At 36.8% G+C, this 24,628-nt stretch overlaps 1 protein-coding gene and 1 long non-coding RNA gene across 11 annotated transcripts in view; one reads left to right on the top strand and one right to left on the bottom strand.

Moving 5' to 3' along the window:
- Positions 1 to 24,628, bottom strand: part of ZBTB20 (zinc finger and BTB domain containing 20) — a 787,576-nt gene that overhangs the window by 128,015 nt on the left and 634,933 nt on the right. The gene's annotated exons all lie outside the window — the stretch shown is intronic.
- LOC116466929 (uncharacterized) overlaps positions 10,579 to 24,628 on the top strand; it is a 66,330-nt gene continuing 52,280 nt past the window's right edge. The window contains exon 1 of the long non-coding RNA XR_004247683.2: positions 10,579 to 10,886. This is a non-coding gene — a long non-coding RNA (uncharacterized LOC116466929). The remainder of the gene's footprint in view (positions 10,887 to 24,628) is intronic.

The raw sequence follows: 24,628 nt of genomic DNA, 5'->3' as shown, positions 1-24,628 counted from the left end.
GCTATCCACTGAAACCTTGAAGGACTGGCAAGATCCATACATACTCAGAGTCCACTTTGTATGTTGCTCTGCTAACAGCTAAACCCATACGTTTAATGTTATATCTCTACCCTTACATGTCTCAAGTTATTTTATCATTTCCATTTTTTAGACATTTTCTATTTCCACAGAATATGTTTGTATGTCTGGAAAAACAGAAATGTGTAGCTGAACTGCATTTACCATTGACCTCATTAATACAGAATTACCATGCCATATTCAAGCTAGATAAAAATGCTATACTTGCCCCCTTCTTCAAATTTAGACCAGATTATACACTAAAGGGAAGAAAATGCCAAAGATGACAGCTAGCTATCAAAAAGATCTCACCGTCTCATTTTCAGGTCTCCAAAGTAAAATCTAAGGACATTCAACATAGATTCAGGTGCTCTCAACAGCCATGAAAATATATGGCTGAAGAGGGAATCTATAAATGTAATGAATACACAATTGGCTTATAACAGATGCAACCAAAATTAAATTCGATATCTTGACCTGCTCTCCAAAGTGAAAGTTTCTAGTTTAGGCTACAGACAGAGGTGTAACCAGCTCATTAATCACATGAACCAGAAATATAAGCTGACACTTCTGGGAATGCTGCAAAGAGCAATCTTAAGCGGTTGGGGGTCTGTGGGGAACCTGAAAAATCATGTGGCTCCCACAGTCCACAGCAAGCAACACTATTGCATTTTACAATGTACGTGGGTCAGGCACTGGCCATGACCACCACTATTTCAAACTTCCAGGACAGGATTTAAGGATCTTTGTAGGGAAATAATAGGTCCAATATAGACTTTTATAAAAAGATTCAATATATTTTTATTAGCTTCCTGTTACGCAAAAATCATTGTGTTCATTGCATGAGGAGATAATGAATTAGGTCAATCTATGACCTCGAGAAGTATATAAATGGGAAAGAATCAGAGGCAGGGGAATATTAATAAGTAATAGTAGCAATAACAATAACAACAATGAGTGATAACCTTGTGCTAGTCATTCTGCTAAGCACTTTATATACTACATTTCATGGAATTCTTATAGTATCCCAGGAAGGCAGATATCGTTTTTCTCTTTACAGATGTGGGAAGTGAGGCCCAGTAAAATTAAGTACATTGCCTAAAATTATGTAGACCTGTTCTTTACATTACAAATAAATACATAAATGGCTTGCATATAAAATGAAATATGACAAGGGTCATTAAAAGATACAAAGTGTTGTAGAAATACAGGAGGCAGAATGTGTTTCTATTTGGGAATACTAGGAGAAAAGGAACACGGATGGGAAAATGTGGTGTGCGCTTAGGAAACAAGGATTGTTCCAGTTTGTAATGTTCATAAACCTGTTGAATCATCAATGTCTCATTAGAACTCATACTTTGATAAGATAGTAAAATATACCAATCTGTACAGGAATATTTCTACAAAGAAATACTTCTTTCCAAAAGACCTTCTGACTACAATTTCTCAAAAGTTTTCTTTTCTTGTTATTTATTTTTTGGTGGGGATAGAGGGAGAAAAAAAGCGAGATACAAGGCTGTGGAGGTCTGGGCAGCAGTGTTAACTCCAGAGTCTCTAGGGAGTACAATGCATTTGGGTGCATTTTCTTTCATTCCTCAGAATGCCTTATCCTCATCACACATATTTGTCCCTGCCACATCCGAGGTGAGGTTACTGGCTTAGAAATAGAAACCCTGAGGGTATGGTTTCTTCCACTTCTTCAAAGTGGGATATCACTTACTTTTTATTTTTATAAATTAGTTTTAGTGGTCAGCCTTTTGGCATAGGAGTACATCAAGAAAACGTGAGTTAGAAAACTTGAGTTCTGGTCCCAGTTTTGCCTTGCTCATCTTGAAAACATTTTATCTCTTCTCTGTGTTTAAGTTTTCTTATTGGCAAAACGAGTAGTTTAAGCCTGAATATCATTTCTTAATCTGTTGGACAACCCCCTCACCAAATTTTTTTTTTGATAAAAATAAAACCTTGTTGTAATGTAGATCCTTCTACTCTTCCTTATTTAAAATTCCTGGTTCACAGAATGCAATATATAGTACCATTAGTCCAGATAATTTTGTAGAGCTTTACTTCCTCTATTTTGTTAAGTTTTTCTTGTAAATCTTGTTTTCCAAATATAAAACATTGTAACATATATGTATTTTCAAATTCTACATGGTCCTCGACCAGATATTCCAATATTCCATTCTGAAGAGTTGGTTAACCCACTCACCCATATTGAGATATCTAAAGCTCCTTCAAGCTCCAAGATACAGTGATTATGATTCTCTGATGCTGACATTTGCCTTGTTGACGCTTAAAGCAGAGCTTTTCAACCTCAAACAATAGCATAACAAGTTGCTATAACAATTACACTTATATAAATCTTTAAGCAGATGTGCGTAACAGCTCTTTACATCTACTATCACACTGGACAACCAAAGCTTATGATGTTGTTATAAATCATTGCAATAGTAAATTCTACAGTTAATTATATTCCATAGGAAAAAGTACTGTCCATATTTAGAATTGATTGACTCTTATTTTCCATATCTGTTAATTTTGCACCCAGCTATAGGCTTTAAATAGCTCCCATAACTTTAATCATTAGCCCCCACTCTGTCATGACTTCTATGTCTCACCCTTCTGACCTTGCCCATTGAGTTCACTCTTACTGATGTAATCAAACATGCTTCATTGTAGTTGCATTCGTCACAGTGCTCATTAGAATTATCATCATTCCTACAGCACCTCAGTTCAATGAAATTGTGTGCCCATGCAATTTGTTGTTATTTTAAGTTCTTCAGCTGGAATTTTAAAAATCTAGATGGACAATTTTATTTTATCTGATCAATAAACATATACCCAGTCAAGTGCCTCTGAAAAACTGGTAAGAAAATTATTTATTAGAGCAAAATCTTAAGTCTAGAGAGATTTTCGTAAACTTGGACAGCAGCATTTCACTGACCTTGAATCCACAGGTTCAAAATTTATTAGTGTCAAGTTAGTCTTTTAAAGCAATCCATTAAAGCAATAAGTATAAAATATGTATGGTTTATATTTATGTATGTGTTGAATTTAATAAATTAGTCAGGAGTCAAGGTATTTTTAAAGAAATATTAAATCTGTTCCACATTGAGCAATTAACTGACTTTCTAACCTAAAACATTCTTTTGCTGTAGTTAAAACCTTTTTTCTTTTTAAAATAAACAGAGTACATAAACTGTAAGGTGGCAATGTAGTTTACTGCGACAATCTATATATTCCTTAACGTTTGTTCTTTTTATGGTCATGGTATGTAGAAACAAATAAATGTATAATAGTTTAAGTCCAGGAATTTTTGTCTGACTAATCTAAACACAAGCTTAAATAGAGGGTTGAAAGCCTGGCATCTCATCATTACTGTTTATATGTTATAAGGTTTGCAGTGCCACCTTATAAAAGATACAGTTGTTTATTTTCATGTTCAATAAGTAGTGTGGGGTTTCAGACTGAGAATGGATTACAGATTGTTCTCTCCTGGTTATTTTTGGCTTTAAGTATATTGATCATTTTATCATTTTCTTGTTTTAAACTACTTTAAACACAGCACAAATGTTATTCTCATCATGCCAGAAATGGGTTTGGAATTGATTCTGAGTTTCCATCAATTTTACTCTTTGCTCTTTGTGAGAAGTTTTTCACTGCTTAAATTCGAAAGGATAGTTTTGTTTAAAAGATGTCACAGTACAACATTTAGAGAACCTTAGCTGCCCAGAAAAACTCAAATTTTCTGCTTTACAAAAGAATAAAAATCATCGAATTTATTACCCTGGACTTTATTGAAATCAGTGAAGAATATTCATACAAATACAGTTTCATGAACTTCCTCTCTCTCTTTCTTCATGTAAGTGTTTGACAAAAGCATGTATCTTTTGAGAAGCCGGCCTGATTGGTCCAGGTTGGCACTGGTTCAGTGTTTGGCCTACGGCGGCTGCTTAGGAATAATTTCGTCTCATCCTCTCTATTTTCCTGGACTGTATCAAACTCAGACACGTGGTATGCAAAGGAAATCCAAGTCTTTTAAAAATGCTATTTCTTTTGGTACTAAAGCCAAGACCAGTTCTACTTTGGCCAAATGATCTTATCAAGATTTAACAAGAGATATTCAGTAATATCTCCAATCTGTGAGAAGAGATTCCACTAAGGAAGATAATTTATTACATACAGTGTACATATATTTCTCCACTTGGTACCAGGAAGAGACATGATCAAACTTATTCTATTGGTACTGAAAACAATGTAACACTGACAAAAATTTTGCGGCAATTATTCATTTCAATTAATTTAAAAAGAAATAAACAAGTAGCTCTTCCCCCATTAAAACAGATACTGGAAATCTATTTTCAGCTATTGCTGAAAATCTTTTGGCTTCACAAAGGCACCTTACTAACACACCTACTTTGCCCTCCACTGCGCTGTCACAATTCAGAACTTGTAACATTTTATTCAGGTTCTCTAGACTAATTAGATGAAACAACTGCATTACAGTATTAAGATGCTTTTGCAGAATCAAATCAAAGGAGATCTGCACAGTTCAGATAGCTTGGAAGATTTGCAATGAATATCACCAAAATCCCGCATGTGCACTATATTTTTCCACATTTACAAATTAGCTAATGAATAAGTGTATTCCACAATAACTGCTAGGATTTAATTTCACACTTAAGAATATCAACAAACACAGAGAGAAATTTAGATAGGTAAACTCCATTTCCCTTCCCACCCTACCCTAGTGCTCCCCTGCACTGTTTGCATTTCAGAACAAATGCTTCATGTCTCTTGAAAAGCGCCAGGAAATCTCTTCTCTAGCTATGCAGGCCTCAATTTTATGTGTGTAGTATGACACACCTTAAAAGAGAGAGCCCCACAAACTAGAGTGGGACGTTAATTTAAATACAGACTTAAGGAGAAGAGCTCCATCTACTGAATCAGTTAGATCATAGTGTGTACCCTATAGTTATCCCATTCACTACTTTCTACCACTTAGAGGCTCTGGAGAGAATAGAAAAGTTATAGACCTGAGCAACCATGAAAAACAGCTTTGAGCCTAACGCCATTTGGGATATTTCTCAGATACCCTGAGCCCCTTTCCTTTGCCCCTTCAATTTTCAAAGCTTTCCATGTTGGAATATAAAATAAAAATGGATGTTTTGCTATATGAACCATCCTTTGGAAGTAGAAAGTCATTGGTTGTTGAAGGAAATGCCTCAGACAGTTGAAGAGAAAGCTACAGAAAGAATATCTCTAGCTGGCAGATTGGGCAGCCTAGGTAAGAAGCGAAAAGAAGAGTAGCCTACTTACTCCTCCTGCCTTGCACCATTGCTGGGGAAGCCTGCAGCCACACAGGATCAGCTCTTCTGGCCTCTCCCCGGCTGCACAGTATTGTTGTGGCACTGGGAATTTGCTGTGGCTTCGTAAGATTATGGGGATGTGCTTCAGCAAGCCAAAAAAGTCACAAACAAAATTCAAGAGGAAAAAAAAAGTATAAAAACAGCTGATCTTACTGGAGAAGCTCTTGGCATTTTCCTACATATGCCACAATTTTCTTTGGTATTTCCTGGTTCTGCGATCAGAAAAATTATCATATCATATTGATTATTGTTGTTTTTTCCAGGGTTGCTGGTGGTGACGGGTGGTACAGTGAGGGCAAACAGATGGATCAAGGAGAACCAAAGTAAAGATTACTTCTCCCACTTGTTTGAAAGCTTTCCAAGAGATTGCAGGTTAAAAAAGCTCTTCTTCAGAATACTGAAGACGTATAAGTATCACATATAGGAAAAGATGGCCATGATTGGGAAAGAAAAAAACTTCTAACACAGTAACAGATTCGGAACAAAGCAAATTGTGTCAGAAAAAACTTAAACGTTCACATAGCTGCATAAAATTCAGTAGCGTATAAGACTTATAAAAATACTTTATAAATTAAGATAAAATATTTGAATATAAATAGGTGCTAAGTATATATATAATTGGATGAAAGCAATAGTTCAGTGAATTTTTTATTACTGAAAAATAAAATATAATGAATTAACAAAAGTTTTACAGTAATGCTAACCTTTTCTCTTGTAGGTTAAAATAGAATTAATGTAAGTGTAAAGTGGACTCATGTTTCCCTGTGGGTGTGAATGTATATATATACCTGCACAGGTATTACTGACTGACACTGAAAGGTGATATGTTGCAAAGAAATTCAAACTTTGAGAATTATTTTAAATTGGGTATTTAAAATATCAGCATTAACCTGGCAGGTTTTCTTTTTCTTTCTTTGTTTTTAACACATTTAATTTTCAGGTTCTGTTTTAAAGCACGAAAAGAAAAACAGATTAGAAAAGCATTGCACATCAATAAGTATTTTGTAAAATGATTCATTTGCATTTATTAGAATATTCAGTTCTCAAAAAACGGCTAATTGGATTTTCTTCAAGCCTTTTCAAGACAAGTTCAGTTCTGTGTCAAGGATAACTATGAGAAATTTCACCTCAAAAGGTAATTTGTTTGGGTAGTTATAAAGGCCTGAAAAACAAGATTATCTCCACCATAACTATAACAAAACAGCTAATGAGTAAGTATATTCTGGTAAGAATCGATAAGAATGGCAGAGCCTGAGAGGGTCATCGCAGACTTGAGAAAGGTAACCAAGGGAGGAAACATCAAACAGAGTTAAAGCATTCTGAAAAATGGAAAGTGTTAATAATCACTGACAGGAAAGAATATTCTTCGATAGCAATGACAACAACAAAACAAAACAAAACAACTAAAACAACTGGAAATACATATCTCCAGAGGCAAACTATGACTACTTATTAAGCAAGAGGAGAACCTGCTTCTTTGTCATTCCCTTTGGAAGCCTAGTTTAAAAAAAAAAAAAAGGTTGCACAAAAGATACATGTGTTCCTTTTCTGGTATTATTACAGGCCCACCTAGATTTAGCTTTCGATTCCAGATGAGATCAGGCATGTTCAGACTAGCACATCTTTGCTCTGTAAGCACAGAGCTGCTATCATTTCACTGGCAAATTCTCGTATCCCCAAATTTATGCACAATAGATACCCTTTAAAATCTGCAAATTTTCTATTTCAGTGAAATATCTGATTGAGTTTTAATTTTTTTTCTTAATTTACGCTGCTAGTATTAAGGCTGAAAAGTTAAGGCAGGCAACTCCTATAAAAAAGGAAAGTTGAATAGTACTTACCCTAAGTGTAATGTGCAAGCCTTAATGGGGCAATTTACTTTTGCTCTATGATATTTAGAAAGGTATCCAGGTCTAAACTCAGCTCTCGCCTTTTTCCCTTCTGGAAAACTGAGTAGACTCACAGAAGGTGCTCTGCGAAAGATCATACAAATCAACAGCCTTACCTGTGGCCATTCAGAAGACTGCACTTTGGTGTGTGTTTAAAACTATGAATAAAGTCAGATACAGCGCATGCTCAGCAGGCAATTTAAAAATATTTATAACATTGTTGTTTCAAAAACAAATTTCCTCAAACAAAGCAAAACTCACATTTTTTTATCCATGCCAAGTTTAACGTTCTGAGACAAAGCTGTTTTGGAGTTTTCCGCTGAAGGAAAAAAGGCTTTTAAAATTTTTTGTTGAACGAAAAATAGTTCTCTCTTCCCTTTTGGGTACGCTTAAAGGGGTGGAATAAATTTTTCTCCAAGTTTCAACAAAATTCACCTCTGGCTATGATAGGGCATTACAAATTTAAGGTCTGTAAAAAATAATTTTAGAGAAACTAACAAGAAACTAAAAATGGGTTTAAAGAATGTAATGCTCATCTGAACTTTCAAGGCAGTCTTGCATGTAACTATACAAAAATTATATCTTGATACAAACAGGATATATTATATATAGATAAGAATAATGTGTATACAACCATATGCATACCTAGAGAAGTTTTATTTTTCTTTTGCTAACTAAAATCAGAACTCTTTAAAGCTGAAAAAGAAATACAACAAAAATTTAGGAGAAAGCCAGTAATAATATCAGCACAATTCATCTGTTTTTCATAGCAAGCATGGAAAAGAAGGCAATCATACCAAGTGATTAAAGTTTGAGATATATAAAATAAAAATTTGATAAAAGAAGATTTTTAAAGTATAAATTGCAGTAGAAATGCCTGTTTCGTTCCTGGTTGAAAATTTCTTTCTCCTCCTTGAATATCCCTAAGCATTCAATTTTACCATCTATCACCAAACCCTGAACAGCTCGCAGATCTCACAGATCTTATTTAAATCTCTTACTTAATTCTTAAGTCTCTGAATGAATTTCAGCTCCTGCTCTACTTTCCAAGGGTGCTCAGCTGGCCTCACAAAAGCTCCACAGACACATCGTTCACTATCTCTGATGCTTTCAAGCTTAACAGAGGGTGCCAAAAAAAAAAAAAAAAAAAAATCAACGATTAAAAAAAAGTTTATTAAAGTGAAACTAGGAGTGCAAATTTGAAGAAGTTGCTTCTACTTTTATTTCTCTCTCAACTCAGCACAGGTGTTTCCTAACTTATACTGCTGTGCATGCTGATGAAGGGGAGGGTGAAATTAAGGTGAGGGAGTGGGCCAAGGGCAGACCAACAAGCATGTAGGATCTCCAGCCTCATGTGTTAATGGATGTGTTTAAAAATGGACCCCACAAAAAGCCTAGAATGAGGTTTCTTTTTGGCAAATAATTAAACCAGTATACTGAAATAATTAAAGCTTTGTCTTTAAATAAAGCATCAGATCAACAGAACAAAAACAAAGATAAAAATTGCACACACATATGCATGCGCGCACACACGCTCTGACACACACAGATACGCAAAACTAGTGGGTGAGGGGAGAAGGAAATTAAATAAAAGAAAACAAACAGAGTCCTAACAGGCCATTCTCCGAAAAGGAATCTAAATAAAAAGTCATATGATATCTGATAGTGCAGGACACGTCGCCAAGAACTGGAGCGGATTGCCTACAGGAAGAAAGGGCCAGTGTATTCCAGCTCAAAGAGCTTTTCTTTCCTCCTCCTCTATTTTTTTTCCCTTTTCTCCTCGACTGTGAATGTGTTACTCTCAGGTCAGATCCACGAAGGATCCCAGAATGACAGCTATCACCTGTCACTGTACTCTTGGCGGCACAACTAGCTGATAGGAGCTGCCTGAGTTGGGATCAAGAAGAGCTAGTGCAGCTTTCAGTAACAGCCTGTTATCCTAGTCCCTCTGCCCCTTTCAAAGACCCCCTTGGTCACATCAAAAACAGACCAAAAAGAAAAAGAAAAAAGAAAAAAAAGGAGGGGGTACCAAATGCAAAATTAAAAATGCAGGGACAACAGCTCACAGCAACAAAAGAATTCAGGGGGAAAAAATAAAACACAAGCAAAAAGGAAAAAAGCAAAACCAAAACAACTCTTGCCTTCAATATAAAACTTTTTAAAGACTGAGTTTCTCTTATTTGGATGACATTCTTTTTAAAAGTATTATTTTTCTCCTTAAGCACTATTAAAAGCATTAAAAAATTCTACAAAAATACAGAAAAGTCGGAAAGCAATTCAAGAATATTCCTAAAGAAAACATGTAAGTGTAAAAAGTGAGTTACCCTGGAAAATTCTGGATTTGCCAAAAGTTCCCCTAGTTCTAATATCTTTCAGTGAGTTCAAGTGCTAATACTGGCCACCTAGTACTTGTTTTTTTATCTGAGGATCATTACTGAGGCAACACATACATGGTAAGGTTTCCCGAAAAGACTCCTTGTTATCAAGTTACTTCAAACATAAGGCACTCACACCTCCCAGCCAGAAGGGTTTTTTGATGAAGCATCACACTCTGCCCTGGTATGTATTACACCCTTAAGAAGCAGTTACATAAATGCATTCTATAATTATGGAAAATGTATATATCTATATTTTCCCCTACATTTTCCCTCCCCAGGCATATGAATAGATATTATCTTCAGTTAATAGAAAAAAAAACGAGTTTCTGATTCTTGAAACAACTGTTGTAGCTGTTTTCTACTTAGCAAAACAGTTATCTGTAGTTAGGAACCGCACATAATATATATTTAAGGATTTTTGTAGAGCTTGAGAATTGTTCCCCTTGTTTAGTTTTGTGTCTATAATGTACCTTAAAAAGATTTCTAAGTGACAATCAACATATAAATGCATTAAGAGGTGAACTTTCAGAAAGAAAACATTATCTTGGGTTTACAAATCCAGGATATTAGCATAAAGATATAAATGTACAGTATATATAAAAGATAAAATTGTTTACTACATTTTACACATACAGCTCACATCTGATTTCTTTTTTCTTTTGTTGGAGCATTAATTTGAAAATGATAAGCATTCTGAAATGTTTGCTACAACACAAATTCATGGTAAAAATATACATGCATAGGCAAAAATTGAAATGGAGAACACAAAGCTACGTGGCAATCAGAATCGTTGACAAAATCTCCATCTAGACTACATTTTGCTTGAACTAGTGTATCATAGATGGGGCAAGAAATCTCTCTGGGGGTTTTGTCATTTACATAATTAGAAACAAAAATAAAATACAAATATCTGCTCCCTTACTACCTTTTCTTAATAACTGACAAGTGACACAAGTGGTACCTTTTAAACAGATGGATGCAAAAACTTGTGAGATCGAATGAACTGACGTACCCCATTGGTATTTTGGGAACCCAAATTCCATAATTAACTTTTTACCTAAGTGGCAAAAGTAGAAGATGTTCTAGTCACCAAATTGATTATTTGATGGACTTTTGTTCTTTCTTCCACAAGATTTTGGCGACCCAGAAAGGGTAAAGAGATGATAAGAGAAGATGCATCCTGAACAACTTTTATTGTGAGTAGAAAAAAAATAGCATAAAGTGAGCATAAGAACAGTTGGATTTGGAAAGATAAAAGAGGAGAAAAGAGCAACATATGCAACTTAATTAGTCTTTTTCTTTTTAATTTTTTCATGTACATATATATATATATATATATTGGGATGATGGGGAGAAAAGATAACTGGATTTCTTTTGAATGTCTTTGTGTCTTTATAGAGTGAATGTTCTGTTCCTGTCTCTTTCTTTTTAGGCGAAAAACTAATAAAAATAGAAAAACATATATCAGACATTAAGCTCACTCCCCCCCCCCCCCCACCCTTCCCTTTGTAAAGAACTCTTTGTTCTCTAGTGAAAATGCTGAAAAATCCCCGGGCAGCTACTCCCTGAAACAAGTGCAAAACACTTAGAGGCTTTTGGGCTGGCTGGGAGCCAGAAACCCTCCCGCTGTCTGGTTAGAAGAGGAAAAAAAGAAGAGAGAGGGAGAGGGAGAGAGGGGAAGAGGGATGGGGGGGGCAGAGAGAGAGGAAGAGAGAGAGGAAGAGAGAGGAAAAGAGAAGGGGGAGAGAGAGAGAGAGAGGGAGAGAGAGAGAGAGAGAGAGAGAGAGAGAGATTGGAGCTTCCTTTAATAGACATAGGAAGCAGCGTTTTTTTCTTTCTTTTTTTTCAAAACTGGCGGTCAAGCGTTAAGTAACTCCCGTCTAAATCCACCTGCTAGAAATGAACTTGGGTAACCCCCCAGGGGTGCACAAAGACAGGGAAGACAGTAACATACTCCATACTCTTTCCCACCCCCCGTTGTACTGCTTCCATTCTTTCTGCTCTCATACACAAATGCCCACAGCTTCTCACGCCGCCCCTCTTACCCCCCAACAACAAACACAGCAAAATACATGCTCCCTCGGTCTCCTAAAAAAAAAAAAAAGGCTTTTCCATCTCGGTTGCGACACAGTGATAAGGGGTAGCGAACATCTCATACCTGGTGTGAATGCTAATCAGTCAGGAGTTCTCCTTTTCCCAAGACAGGGAACTGTTTCCTTCCAAATTTATTAGAACCTCCTCCACTGCCTCTTTGAAAAACCTTCTTTGTCACCCTCTCCCAAGTCCCGATACTTCTTTAAAAAAAAAATGGCTTCGGAGCTCCTTCTATTCTTGATATTGATTCTCTCTCTCTCCCCCCACCCCTCCTCCTCTCTCCTGTCTGTGTCTCTTCTGAGTGGTCTATTGATAAGTCCCTGGAGGCACTGGGTCAGCCTGCCCGTAGGAAACCAGACACAATGCACAAATCTCCGAGTGCCATTCTGCCATCAGCAAGCAGACCACGTTTAGGAGAGAGAGAGAGGAAAAAAAAAACAGTAGAGCAAGAGACAGAGAGAGAGAGAGAGAGAGACACCAACCGAGGGAGGGAGAGAGAGACTGAGAGAGAGGAAGAGAGAGGGGGAAGAGAGAGAGGGAGAGAGAGGGAGAGAGAGAGAGAGGAGAGACGGAGAGAGAGAGTGTGTGAGAAAAAGACTGATTGGAACAGGAGGGAGAGAGAGAGAAAAGGAGAAGGAGAGAGAGCGCGAGAGGGAGAGCGGCACTGCCAGTCAGGTTAATCATCCCTACTTTAATTAGCTGTTCGGCTTAGACATAAAACAATTGAATTTGAATGATCTGTCAGCAGGCTCGGCTGAACCAAAGGGGAAAAGCGAATATTACAAAAAGACTGTTGGTGTGTTCTGATAAGCAATACTGCTCGTACTGACAAATCCTCAAAGGGGGAACTATTAAAACTTACAACTAAACAAAAAGTGCAAATACAAATGGCACTAGATAGAGGTCTTTAAAAAATGGAGTTTTCTCCCCTAGTTTTATGAACCATAGATATTTATGTGCAGGTGCCAACATATTAGGGGTTTTCGTGTAATGTGTGAAAGTTTATTAACGATGGTCTAGGAGTGTAGCAGACAGATGCTGCAGAGAACAAGACAGGTACAGTCAGATGCCGAATCTAGATCTTGGAGGGAGATGGATGCTGGAAGAAGAGGCACCGTGGCAAGAGATCAGCACAGACAAAGTCAGTGGGCAGATAGGCAGACAGATTTTAGGCACGGCACGATCTCATCTAAAAAGGCAAAAGTTCTGATGCAATATTAGGTGCAAAACAATCCATCCATTCTCCTCGCCCCGGGTGCACTCCAAGGTACAGTTAAAATGGATTAATCTTTGTGACAAACAGAGCTGGCAAGGCAGACTATGGCAGACACTGAAGGCGATTTGCAGACCCAGAGAATACAGAGCTAGAAAAAGCCCCAGAGAGCAATCTCTCCCCCTCCCAATTTAGCAGAGAGGAAACTGAGGCCCAGAGTCGACACTAGACACTAGGACTCCAGGAGCCCACCAGGCCAGTGCTCTTTCCACCACACCAGCTAACCTAGAGTATTCTTTGAAGATCTGGCCCAACAGGTATGAAAATCACCCTTGCCTCCCAAATAAGATTACTCCACCTATGTAGTTAGTGCAGAAACCTCCAATTTTTCAAAATGTTTAAATAGCCAAATGGAAATATAATTACATATATAAATATATTTCCACTTTATATATATGTGTGTTTATGTATATATATATATAGAGAGAGAGACCATTGTGAATGCTAGGAATAAGGGATTTAAGTCTTTAATTCATTCTTGGAGAAAAGCAGAATAATATAATATTGTAGAGGCCTCGTCTCAGCAAGATGTAACTTGTGTCACATTTTCAAGCTAATGAAGGCTAGTGGATTGATCTACAAAGACCTCACCCTGAATTTACAAGTCACTCTATGAACATCATCTGCTATATATCACCATGTGAGAAGATGTGGTTTTTCTCATACACCTCATTTCTAAAATATAGGCACATTGTGGGTGAAAGAGATTGAGTCTTTCAGCATACTATGTAGTTTTAAAGCACTGATGAGATTTTCCACCTGGAGAATTAGGTATGTCCAACTTTTCCAATATATTTCAATTGAAAAAGAGCTACTAAAAAGGGGAAACTATATTTTCTGCCCACGAAAGTGATGGTATCTTTTTGGGGACACATATGATCGTGTTCAGTAAGGATTCCCTTTTGACAATGGGTAATTGAAGGTCTAGTTTTTAAATGGTGAAAGAGATGCTTATGAAGAGAACAGTGCCATCAGATGTTACTGGAGAGATTAAGTTTCTTGCCCAAAAACAAGACTCAGGGTGTGTATGAAAGCGAAAACTATCTCTCAGTCATGCTTCAGCAACAATGTTGCTACTTAGGGAGAAAGAAGAAAACCGAAAGAAGTGTCAGGCACCTGGGAGCCCACTCAAAGACAAGTAATCTGAGAGAAGTCATAGCCAGAGTAATTTAGTTTATTTGCACACCAACCTCTTTAACAATGGCTGCTATGCCATGCCTAAAACACACGGCCTACAGCTGATTGATTTGGAAAGGGGGAAGGAATCAGTGATTTTGATAATGGCAGATCCTTTGGCAAGCCCCAAAATACCTGATAGGCAAGAGCCCAGAAGAAAGCAGTGGAGTGCTTAGTAAATGTCTGTTGGTGAACTGAGAAAAAAGAACAAGAGCTTTGGAGCACACACATATTTATATATAACGCTGCAAAAGTCACAGCTACTCTGAAAGCCTCAGTTTTCCTTTCTGTAAAAGGTGATGATATTGGTCCCACAGGGTTGTCTTAAGGATGACATGAGCAAACATATATAAAGTACACAGCTAGTCATTACATGGTAGTTATTATGGAGGAAGGTGTGTAAACAAAAGTATATATTATGGATGTGCTGAGTGTGTTATATTCAAATCATGTAGGTTCAAGACATGAAAGCATATAGCAAAGCAAGGATCTAACATACAGATCTCTACTAGAAAGGATTGGCAGTAGAGATTATAAAGTTTAGAACTAAATTCCTAAAATCTAAACTTCAAGGATGTTAGGTCATCTGGGGTTGTATTATTTCTCTGTTCCCAGATTTTACTATATTTCCTGGCTCATAATAATAATGATGGCCAACATATTACTAATTGGTTTGCCCTAAGCAGTCTGCTAAGCGCTTTACATTTTAAAATCATACTTTAGCATCACAAGAATCCTATGAATGAGGTACTACCAATATCCGCATTTCATAGAAAAGAAAACTGAGGTATAGAAAGATTGTATAACTTGCTCAAGATCACACGCCTAGTAAGTGAGGAGCTGGGAATTAAATCCAGCCAATCTGACTTTAAAGCCTGCATTCTCAGCCATGGTACTAAACTGGCACACAGTAGGTATTCAGTCAATGTGTGTTGACTCAATGAGCAAATAAAAAAACACTAGAATTTTTATTTCACTGGAGATCAGTAATAATCTGTGCACAACCACTTGAGAGAATCTTGTTTTCAAATTATAGAATCTGTCCTTCTTCTGTAGCTCACTTCAGGTGTAGTCCTTTGTCAGAAACCAGGGTGAGCCATGTCCCTGCATGGTGCTGAAAATGGATGAAGGGAAGATTGCTGACCATGACCACCCAGGGCATTTAAATATCTGACGGCATTTTCAGCACTTTGAGGGTAGTGTTAGCACAAGGGTTATTAATTGGCTTAATTCCAGTTCGGATAATTACATCGTGTCTCTTTAATTTTCCCCCGACTATGCCATTCTTCACTTCCTGTCACAAATGTGCTCTTTAAAAAAGCATATGAATACACACAAACATATAGTTATATTTAAGGTTTGCATAATCATTTAGGGTGCTTTTTTTTTCTAAATGATCAGTGTGTAGTAGCTATGTAATAAATGAATGGGCAAAAGAATTAAAGTCATTGTAAAATAAAGATAACTAGTTGAAGCTTTTTGTTTGGCAATGAAATAAACAGATTTTTAAAACATTTCCTTGGTGACAGAATTCCAATCACATTTTTTTTTCTCATGGGCAGATATTTCCAGAGCTGATGACCTGCTCACGATAAGCTGATTTTCTTACACTATGTAGTTTCCAGTACAAAAAAATACCAATGAAAACTCCGATATTTTGGAGTAGAAAATGAGACTAAGTCCTGAGTGGTAGAGCATACTGAACGTATGGGTTTTCAATGAGTTATTAACCCATTTATTAGCTCTGACTTATTTGGCAGATTTTTTTTTTATCTCCAAACATATCACTAGAATAATCTTCAAATTATAGAAGAAAAGGACGACATATCCTAATTTAATAAGCTTAGGAAAGTTTGACAGTCATAAACAGACACAACTCCTTCTCCTTTTTCCAAAGAATTCTTGGCCTTTGAAATACTGTGTCTACATGATACTAAAGAAACATTCCCAGAAAAATACGCTTAAAACATGTACACAAATAGGTAAATGCACCCATGGTAGAGCATAGTTTATTAGGCCTTTTTAGTGTACATTTGTATGAATAAGTCATCAAATATAGGGAGTATGGAAAATAAGAGAATAAAGGGTTAATTTATTTACTATGCATGAAGGTTTATAGATCTTTGCTTCTTCAGCTTTTAGTTCAAAATTCCATAAATATTCTGCACATAATATGCAATATTTATTATGCATAATATTATTATTATTATGGGGATAATATTATTATCCCCTCTTTTTTGGACACATAATATGCAATATAAATGCCATAATTCAATGTATCTCATAATTTGATTTACTTTCAAGCACCTTTTTTCTGGTTCAGCTCTTGAAGCCTTCTTTCTTACAAACTTCCTCCAAATTATTTTTTGTAGTGCTCTGTAAAATATCATTTAAAGTTGGTGTTCATAAGATAACCCTCATGCTATAGACAGATTTGTATCAAACTAGTCCATATTTCCTTTTGAGAATCAGTGGTCAAGTCCCATGCTCTTATCTGAGAACAAGCCACAGTAAATATATAAAACAGCCCTTTCCCACCTGTTTGACCCCTGTAATAATGATAGCAGTCTCTCAGTGACTACCCTCTGGCTAGTTACTCATTCCTTTAGACTGAGCTCTTCCAGGACAAGGTCTTTCCATTCTACCTTGTACATTTAATGTATTGTCCAGCATCACACCTGCCATGGTGGTAGATGATCTCCCAGAAAAACTGGAAGCAACAAATTTTAATTCTCTTCGTTCTTCATGAGTAAATACAAATTTTTCTCTCCATGTGTCAAGTTTTCAACATGTAAAAGGGGCATACTTTATCGTAAGATTAGTGATCTGATGTTCAGAAAATAATATTTGAGGGTATAGTATTTAAGAATTAGCTAGTGAAAAGCACTTGTTTTAGTTATTTTCATAGTATTGCCACTATTTTTATAGCAAGAAGTACTTAGAAAACATGTTCTAAATTCAAAATTTAAGTGGATTTTGAATTCAAAAGAAAAGTGGACAAGATTTATCCTGAATATTAGAGATAGCAAGCACTTGGTTTTTAAATGCCATTTAGGAACAGCCTGACAGATTTTATATAAGCAGAAGGTATTTAGGAAATTCTCTGGTTCTCTCAGTTTACAGAGAAGAGCTGAGTGGCAGAGATATTTTATCTGACAAGCTTAAGGTAAAAAAACCTGGTAGAAGTGAACTAGTGCTGGAACCCAGTCTGTCTGTCCCTGGTTCCACACTCTTCTCACTCATACTTTGAAAGATGGCTTTTATACTCTTGACTCCAGATCCCCTCTTTTTTGGACATATTTTAGTGAAGGAACTCTTAAATTCTGGTGCTGATAAAGGGGTACAATATTCCTAATGTAGTCTGATAAACACACCACAAAGGAACTATAGTAGGCTGAAGAATGGCCCCCCCAAAAGATATCCATGTCCTAATCCCCAGAACCTTTGAATGTTACCTTACGTGGCAAAGGGGTCTTGCAAATATGATTAAATTAAGGCTATTAAAATGAGGAGATTATCCTGGATTTTCTAGGTGGACTCTAACTGTAATCACAAAGGTTCTTATAAGAGAGAGGCAGGAGGATCAGAGTTAGTAGCAGGAGATGTGATGACAGAAACAAGAGGTTGGAGTTATTTGAAGAAGGGGTCATGCACCAAGGAGTGCAGGGTCCTCCAAAAGATAGAAAAGGCAAATAAATGGATTCTCCTTTATAGCCGCTAAAAGGAACCAGCCCTCCCAACACCTTTACTTTAGTACAGTGAAACTGATTTGAGACTTCTAGTTTCAGAACTGTAAGAGAATACATTTGCATTGTTTTAAACCACCAAGCTTGTGGTAATTTGTTATAACAGCCATAGGAAATTAACACAGGGACCATCAGCTACCTTGATCTGGACATAATCTTTCAACACAGTTGAAATATTTCTTAGCTCTTCAAAAAATTATTTTAGCAGATATATCACCTTACTGGTTCAAACTGAGCTTGTGATACAAGAACCCATACCAGTCTTCAGAAAGATACTGACTAGGATAAGTCAAGGAGGGTCTTTTCTCCTGACACTAAGAGCTTCCTTCTAAGTTGACATAAAGCAATCAATCTAATGATTGTTGGTTAATTGATCAGTTGGCTGCAGATCCATCTAATCACATTTGCCCACGTCCTGTCTTATAGTAACTCTTCACTGGTGGTTTGGCAATTGTATCTCCAAGTTAATCTACAACAGTAGTTCTAGTTAGAAGCAAAGAGAAGGGTTTCAGTGTCCATTTCTTGAGTGCCAGAGACCTGAACTCATTCAGAAGTGAGTGCTCTCTTGCTAGACCCCCACCCCACATTTTTTTCTAAGCTTTCTTAACAGAGGTTAGAAAAAAGAAGCATGAGGCAGCTTAGGCAAAAAAACAAAACAAAACAAAACAATCTCCTCTCCCCCCCTCTTTTTTTTTTGAGACAGGGTCGTGCTCTGTCACTGAGGCTGGAGTGCACTGGTGTTGTGATCACAGCTCACTGCAACCTCAACCACCTGGACTCAAGGGATCCTCCAGCCTCAGCATCCCGAGTAGCTGGGTGTGACCACAGGTGTGTGCCACCATGCCAGGCTAATTTTTAAATTTTTGTAGTGATGAGGTTTTGCTATGTTGCTCAGGCTGGTCTCAAACTCCTGGCCTCAAATGATCCTCCCACTTGGGCCTCCTAAAGTGCTGGATTACAGGTGTGAGCCACTGCGCCCAGCCTCTATTCAAACTTTATTCTAATAAGACTCTTGCCTTAGTGTGTCATTGCCATTCAGTTACTGCATACATGCTATAGGACAGTGCTCCTAAAAGAGTAGTCCTTGGGCCAGCAGCATCAGCATTGCCTAGAAACTTGTTAGAAATGTAACTTCTTGTGTCTTATACTAGACCTACTGAATCAGATGCTCAGAGGTGGATGTCTGAGTGTGTATATATAAAACAAGCCCTTTAGGTAATTCTAAAGCCTAGCCGAGAACAATTGTCATAGGACAAATCTGTGAGGCTCATCAAGGCTAATGAAAAAACACGTTGGACTCAGAGTGAGATCACCTGCTAATCTAGGTCTCATGGTGACTCTGTCATTTGCCAGCTATGTGACTTTAGCTTATGTTCTTAGTCTATTTGTCTCCTCATCTGTAAGATGGAAATAATAATAATTAATAATAATAATAAATTGCTTTATGTGAAAAGTTAATGTAGGAGTTAACAAGATCATGCATATGAAAACACTTTACAACCTCAGGGTTATTGTTATAGAACAAACATCAATTTGGATTGCAAGTATCCTAGGACCACATTGTTGGTGATATTGCCTTGATATTTCATATTAACTAGGGCTCCCAGGTAGTAATACTGAAAAAAAGTTCAAGAAGCTCCAGATGTCCAATTCTCCAGGCCAAAATAAAGGCTGGAAGTCTGTAGATGTTTAAAGGGTGTGATACTGAATGGAGGATCTGCTGGTATTATTAGTCTCTAGAACCAAGTGCTAAATTTCTTGATTTGAAAGTCTACCTTTCTATTTATCAGGTAGCAGAATTTAGTGACAGCTGAATTCTGTATGCCAGTGAAAGTCTATGGCTTGTGGGATTCAGAACCACAATTCTTTATCAATTTCCAATGACATTCAGTTTTAGTAAAGTGGCCCATGATCTCTTTCATTTCCATACCATATTCTCAAATAAGTAAGAAGGTCCAGGGAGCTCGCTCAACAATTGATTATGGTCACATATTTTTTCAATAGAAAATATATATATATCTTGGTAGTTGGGAAGGATGGTCCTGATCAGGACTGAGATCTTTTTAGAGGTTCAAGTCCAAACTCTTAGTGGGTTGAAAGGAACTCAGATGCAACCAGATTAGACACAACTATGATTTTCATGGAAAATCATCAGAATTTTATCCAATCTGAGTAATGAAAATTTGCAGTATTTCTCAACAGCTCTATATATGTGGAGCTAACCATGTCTTTTCCTTCTTTCGTGAAATAATAGTGACGTATGCCTTTTGGCCTGAGGACTCGTCCTTCCTCTGAAGACTAATGTCTGCACATCACCTTTTGGCAACCCCTCTGTGCCTTGCAGGACAGTTGTGTAGCAAAGATTCTGTTTGGGTTGCTGTTTCCTCTGAGCCAGTCACACTGGTGCATCAGGAGATGCAGCTGCACCTTTTAAGAGCTCTGTGTCCTTAAGCAAGTCATCTGTCCTTTTACATTTCATAGATTTTTCATTTGTAAAATATGAACAATATGTGCCTTACCAATCTTACAAATTGTTCTGAAGATCAAAATGGATGATGTATCCAAAATGCTTTGTAAACCAAGAATCTCATTTGGTTGGTGTTACTGATGTTGTTATTATTTACTCTTTAGCAGGCGAGTAAAGATATATACAGATATATCGGGTATGGTAGCTTGAATATTTTTAGACATCTAAGTTATATATGCCTCCAAGGTTTTCCCCTGAATTTACGTTAATCCCTTTGTCAGATTACAGCTAAGGTGGTAACTAAGGATGTTAATTTCCTTTAGGTCCCTATAGGATCTCTATTTTGATCATGATTAGTTTATAAATGAAATAGACACTGCTGCAGAATTTACAATGTTTCCATTCTGGCCAACTCAACTTTGAACATATTCCCTAAGTAAGAACAAATTCAGTACTATAAAACTGAAGAAAACATAGCATCCAAAGCTGGTATTGAGGGAGTGAAAATATCTTCAAAGGCTATTTCTTGATTGCTTAATATAAAAAATCTGTTTAGAAATGTTCACTAGTTCAACAGGCATTCCTGAAGGAAATCTGTAACAAAGCTACTGTGCATCAACATTTAAAAGAACAGGCACATGTAGTCTACCTCAAAACAAATTATTATTGCTTGAATTGCCCAAACTTTGTTTAAACAAAATTGAATTTCGTGTAAGTTGAATTCATGTGAAGAGCTCATAATGTATTGTTGCTATTTAGATAGTTGTCATAGTATGTGGTACTCAGTAAGTCCTCTAAAATGGAAGGGAAATTAACTATGTGGTATAATTTCAACATAAGTCATTAATATAATTGTGCAAAGAATATCTCTGAATATATTGAACTGCTATTTGAATCTTTGTATATACAATTCTATCTTTTCTGCTATGCATCCTTAACTAGACTATACGCTCCCTGAGGACAATTCCTGATTTACACATCTCCAGATTTCCCACTGCCTTCAGTACAGTGGTTTACAAGTAGCATTTGCTTTCAAACTATCTGCTGTTTAATTATATTCACTTTTTACTGGCTTTTCTTGGGGGGCAATTTATGCACATAAAGTGTCCATAGATGAATGCATCATTACCACTGAGGTGAAAGTTGTGATTCTTAATTTTTTTAAAAAAACATATGCATTGGGCCACTTATTTTTCCTATGTGACACTGAACCTAATTATAGAAGTGAATAGAAAAACATGATTCTCTTTTAAAAGGCGCACTTTATGTGAAACAATTTCAGGAATTCAGCTTATGTGTCAAGTACAGTCATTCTGCACAATGATGGTGATGGGGAGGCTCTATGTACTACAGTTTTGACGGAAAATATTTTAAATTAAAGCAAGCTACCCATAAAATTACATAAACATAAATATGCACTCTCCCACAAACACATTCGCACATCTTTAAACTTAGATTAATGCAAAGAAAAGATATATTCTTTTGTTCTAGTGGAATATAAATGATGAAGACTAATAAATGAATAAATAAAGCTCTAGGTAACCAAATCAATGTCTGCTCAATTCTGGTCAAGGAGGTGAATGGAGGTTTCCCTTTGAGTCAGAGAATGTAGTGGATAAAAAGGACGTGAATAGCTGGGGGGATTTCCTGAGGCCATTGCAGACCAGCTCACACACTGTTAAGAGGCTCATTTTCATGAGACTTTTGGTTGCATTTGTAACACTTGCTCTAGGTCCCCTAGAGCATTGAGTGCCACATCACAGCACTACAATAACAGGACTAAATGCGAGAAAGTACATTACAAGGTTCTTTTTCTTTCAGCTCTGAATATCCAGGAGTTTGTAGATGTTCTCAAGACTGTTTTTTCCCCCTCGTTTTTCCTTCTCCCCCAACCCCCCCACACTCCCTTCAAATAGAACTAAATGGAAAGGACTGTTTTGTTTTTAGGTAAAAACCTAAATTCTTGTACTTAAAAAAAAAAAAAAAAAGCCAGTTGTAAAATCCATAATATAATTAATTATTTCCATAGGTAGGAGATATTTTATTGTTTATAAAACCTGGTCTGACTGGTAAGTTTGTTCTAGATTAAGGATTTAGCTACAGTTTGGTGAGTGTTTGTTCTCTGTTAGGCTTGGTGCATATTAATTGGTACATATTTTAACATTTCACTACTGTATTAAATTATTAATAATTTGAAATCATTAGCTTGTACTGACACCATTTTTCTGAAACAGTACCACCTGTTTCTTCTAAGTTTGGTCCAGAACAAAAGTCTGAAATCTAATTTGTCAAGAAAACAAATGTGTAGTTCAGGAAAAGGATAGGGGCCAGGTGCGGTGGCTCACACCTGTAATCCCAGCACTTTGGGAGGCCATGGCGGGTGGATCACTTGAGGTCAGGAATTCGAGACCAACCTGGCCAACATGATGAAACCCCGTTTCTACTAAAAATACAAAAATTAGCCAGGCATGGTGGCACACGCCTGTAATCCCAGCCACTCAGGAGTCTGAGGCAGGAGAATCGCTTGAACCCAGGAGCCGGAGGTTGCAGTGAGCCAAGATCGCACCATTGCACTCCAGCTTGAGTGACAGAGTGAGATTCTGTCTTAAAACAAAGAAAAAAGAAAGAAAGCAAAGAAAGGGATAGGAATCACCAAAAGAGGAAGGTCCAATGTCCAATGTTAGGATGATTATGCTCATGACAAGGCCATTTAATCTTTAAAACAAATATAAAAGACAGGTATTCTCTGTGGCAGAGCTGAGCTTTACTTCAGGTCTGTGTGACAAAGTCTCATCTCTTCTCTTATACATCCTCAATCTTCAGACATTTAAGGTCTCTGACTATCCAGGATTTCCTTTGCGACAATAATTAACAAATACATATATGTACATTTGTGTGTGTGCATTATGTCTTAAGCATATATATACATATATATAATATATATATTATATCTATTATATATATATTAGATATAATATATATATTATTATATATATTATATATTTTATATATATATATATATGCAGGAAACTCACATCTGGAGTACCAGAGTCTACAGCCCAGGACTAGATACTTAGATCTCTAGGGAAGTGATCCAAATATCTAGTTGCAGCTATGTGGATTTCAAGAATGCAGTGAGGGGAGAAAGAAAGACAAACTTACATTTTGTGGGCAGATAAAGGGAGGATGGATGAAAGATCATTCGGATGAACAGGAGAACCATAAAAACAGACGCTGTGGAGCGTAAAGGTGAAGAATGCTTCAAATGCTTCAAGAATTAGAGATAGATAGTCAAAACAATCAAATCATAAACAGGATACCTAGGATTGCTGTGAGGAAGAGGTATATATATATATATATTTTTATTATTGTACTTTAAGTTTTAGGGTACGTGTGCACAATGTGCAGGTTTGTTACATACGTATCCATGTGCCATGTTGGTGTGCTGCACCCATTAACTCGTCCTTTAGCATTAGGTGTATGTCCTAATGCTATCCCTCCCCCCTCCCCCCACCCCACCACAGTCCCCGGAGTGTGATGTTCCCCGAGGGAGAGGTATATTTAAGAGCTAGAGTCTTCATCACTGTACTCATCTTTGAAAGGACCACCTCTTACTGCTTTCTACCCTTTCCCTAAACTCAAGCATGCATACAATCACACACATAAACAAACATTATTTTTTTCTAGGAAAAATGTTGGCATTATTAACTCTGAATCAAACTATATCTGGAAGTTTTTAGAGTAGTTAGCAAGCTCCAAACTTTATGGTTCGATTTTAATTCAAAAGATAACTGAATTTTTATACGCAGGTTAATTATTCCTTGGTGGGAATGTGAATTTATTTGTATTTTATTTAGGAAGTATTTTTGAGCATTTCCTAACTGCAAGGTATTGTGCTAAATGCTGGGATCAGAAAAATTTCCATAAATGCTTGGATGGCTTTCACCTGGGAGCACTCCTTCCTATGGTTGGCAAAACGCTGACGCCTTTGTGATGATCAGTTTCAGTCCTAGCCTCTAAGGTTTTTGTGGTCATGTTATTAAGTGCAATGTTTATGTGTATTTTTTCTGTTCCGAGATTTTTTTTAAAGTTTTGAATTTTTTTTATGTCATCAGAAGGTGCTTTAGAAGAACAAACTAACTCAAAGCCAACACAGAAACTGGTTCTCTTGCTTTGCCAAAG

The sequence above is a fragment of the Hylobates moloch genome, unplaced genomic scaffold (genome assembly GCF_009828535.3).
Source record: "Hylobates moloch isolate HMO894 unplaced genomic scaffold, HMol_V3 SCAFFOLD_4, whole genome shotgun sequence".
In the NCBI taxonomy this organism is placed as follows: Eukaryota; Metazoa; Chordata; class Mammalia; order Primates; family Hylobatidae; genus Hylobates; species Hylobates moloch.
This window is presented reverse-complemented; position numbering and strand designations above follow the sequence as displayed.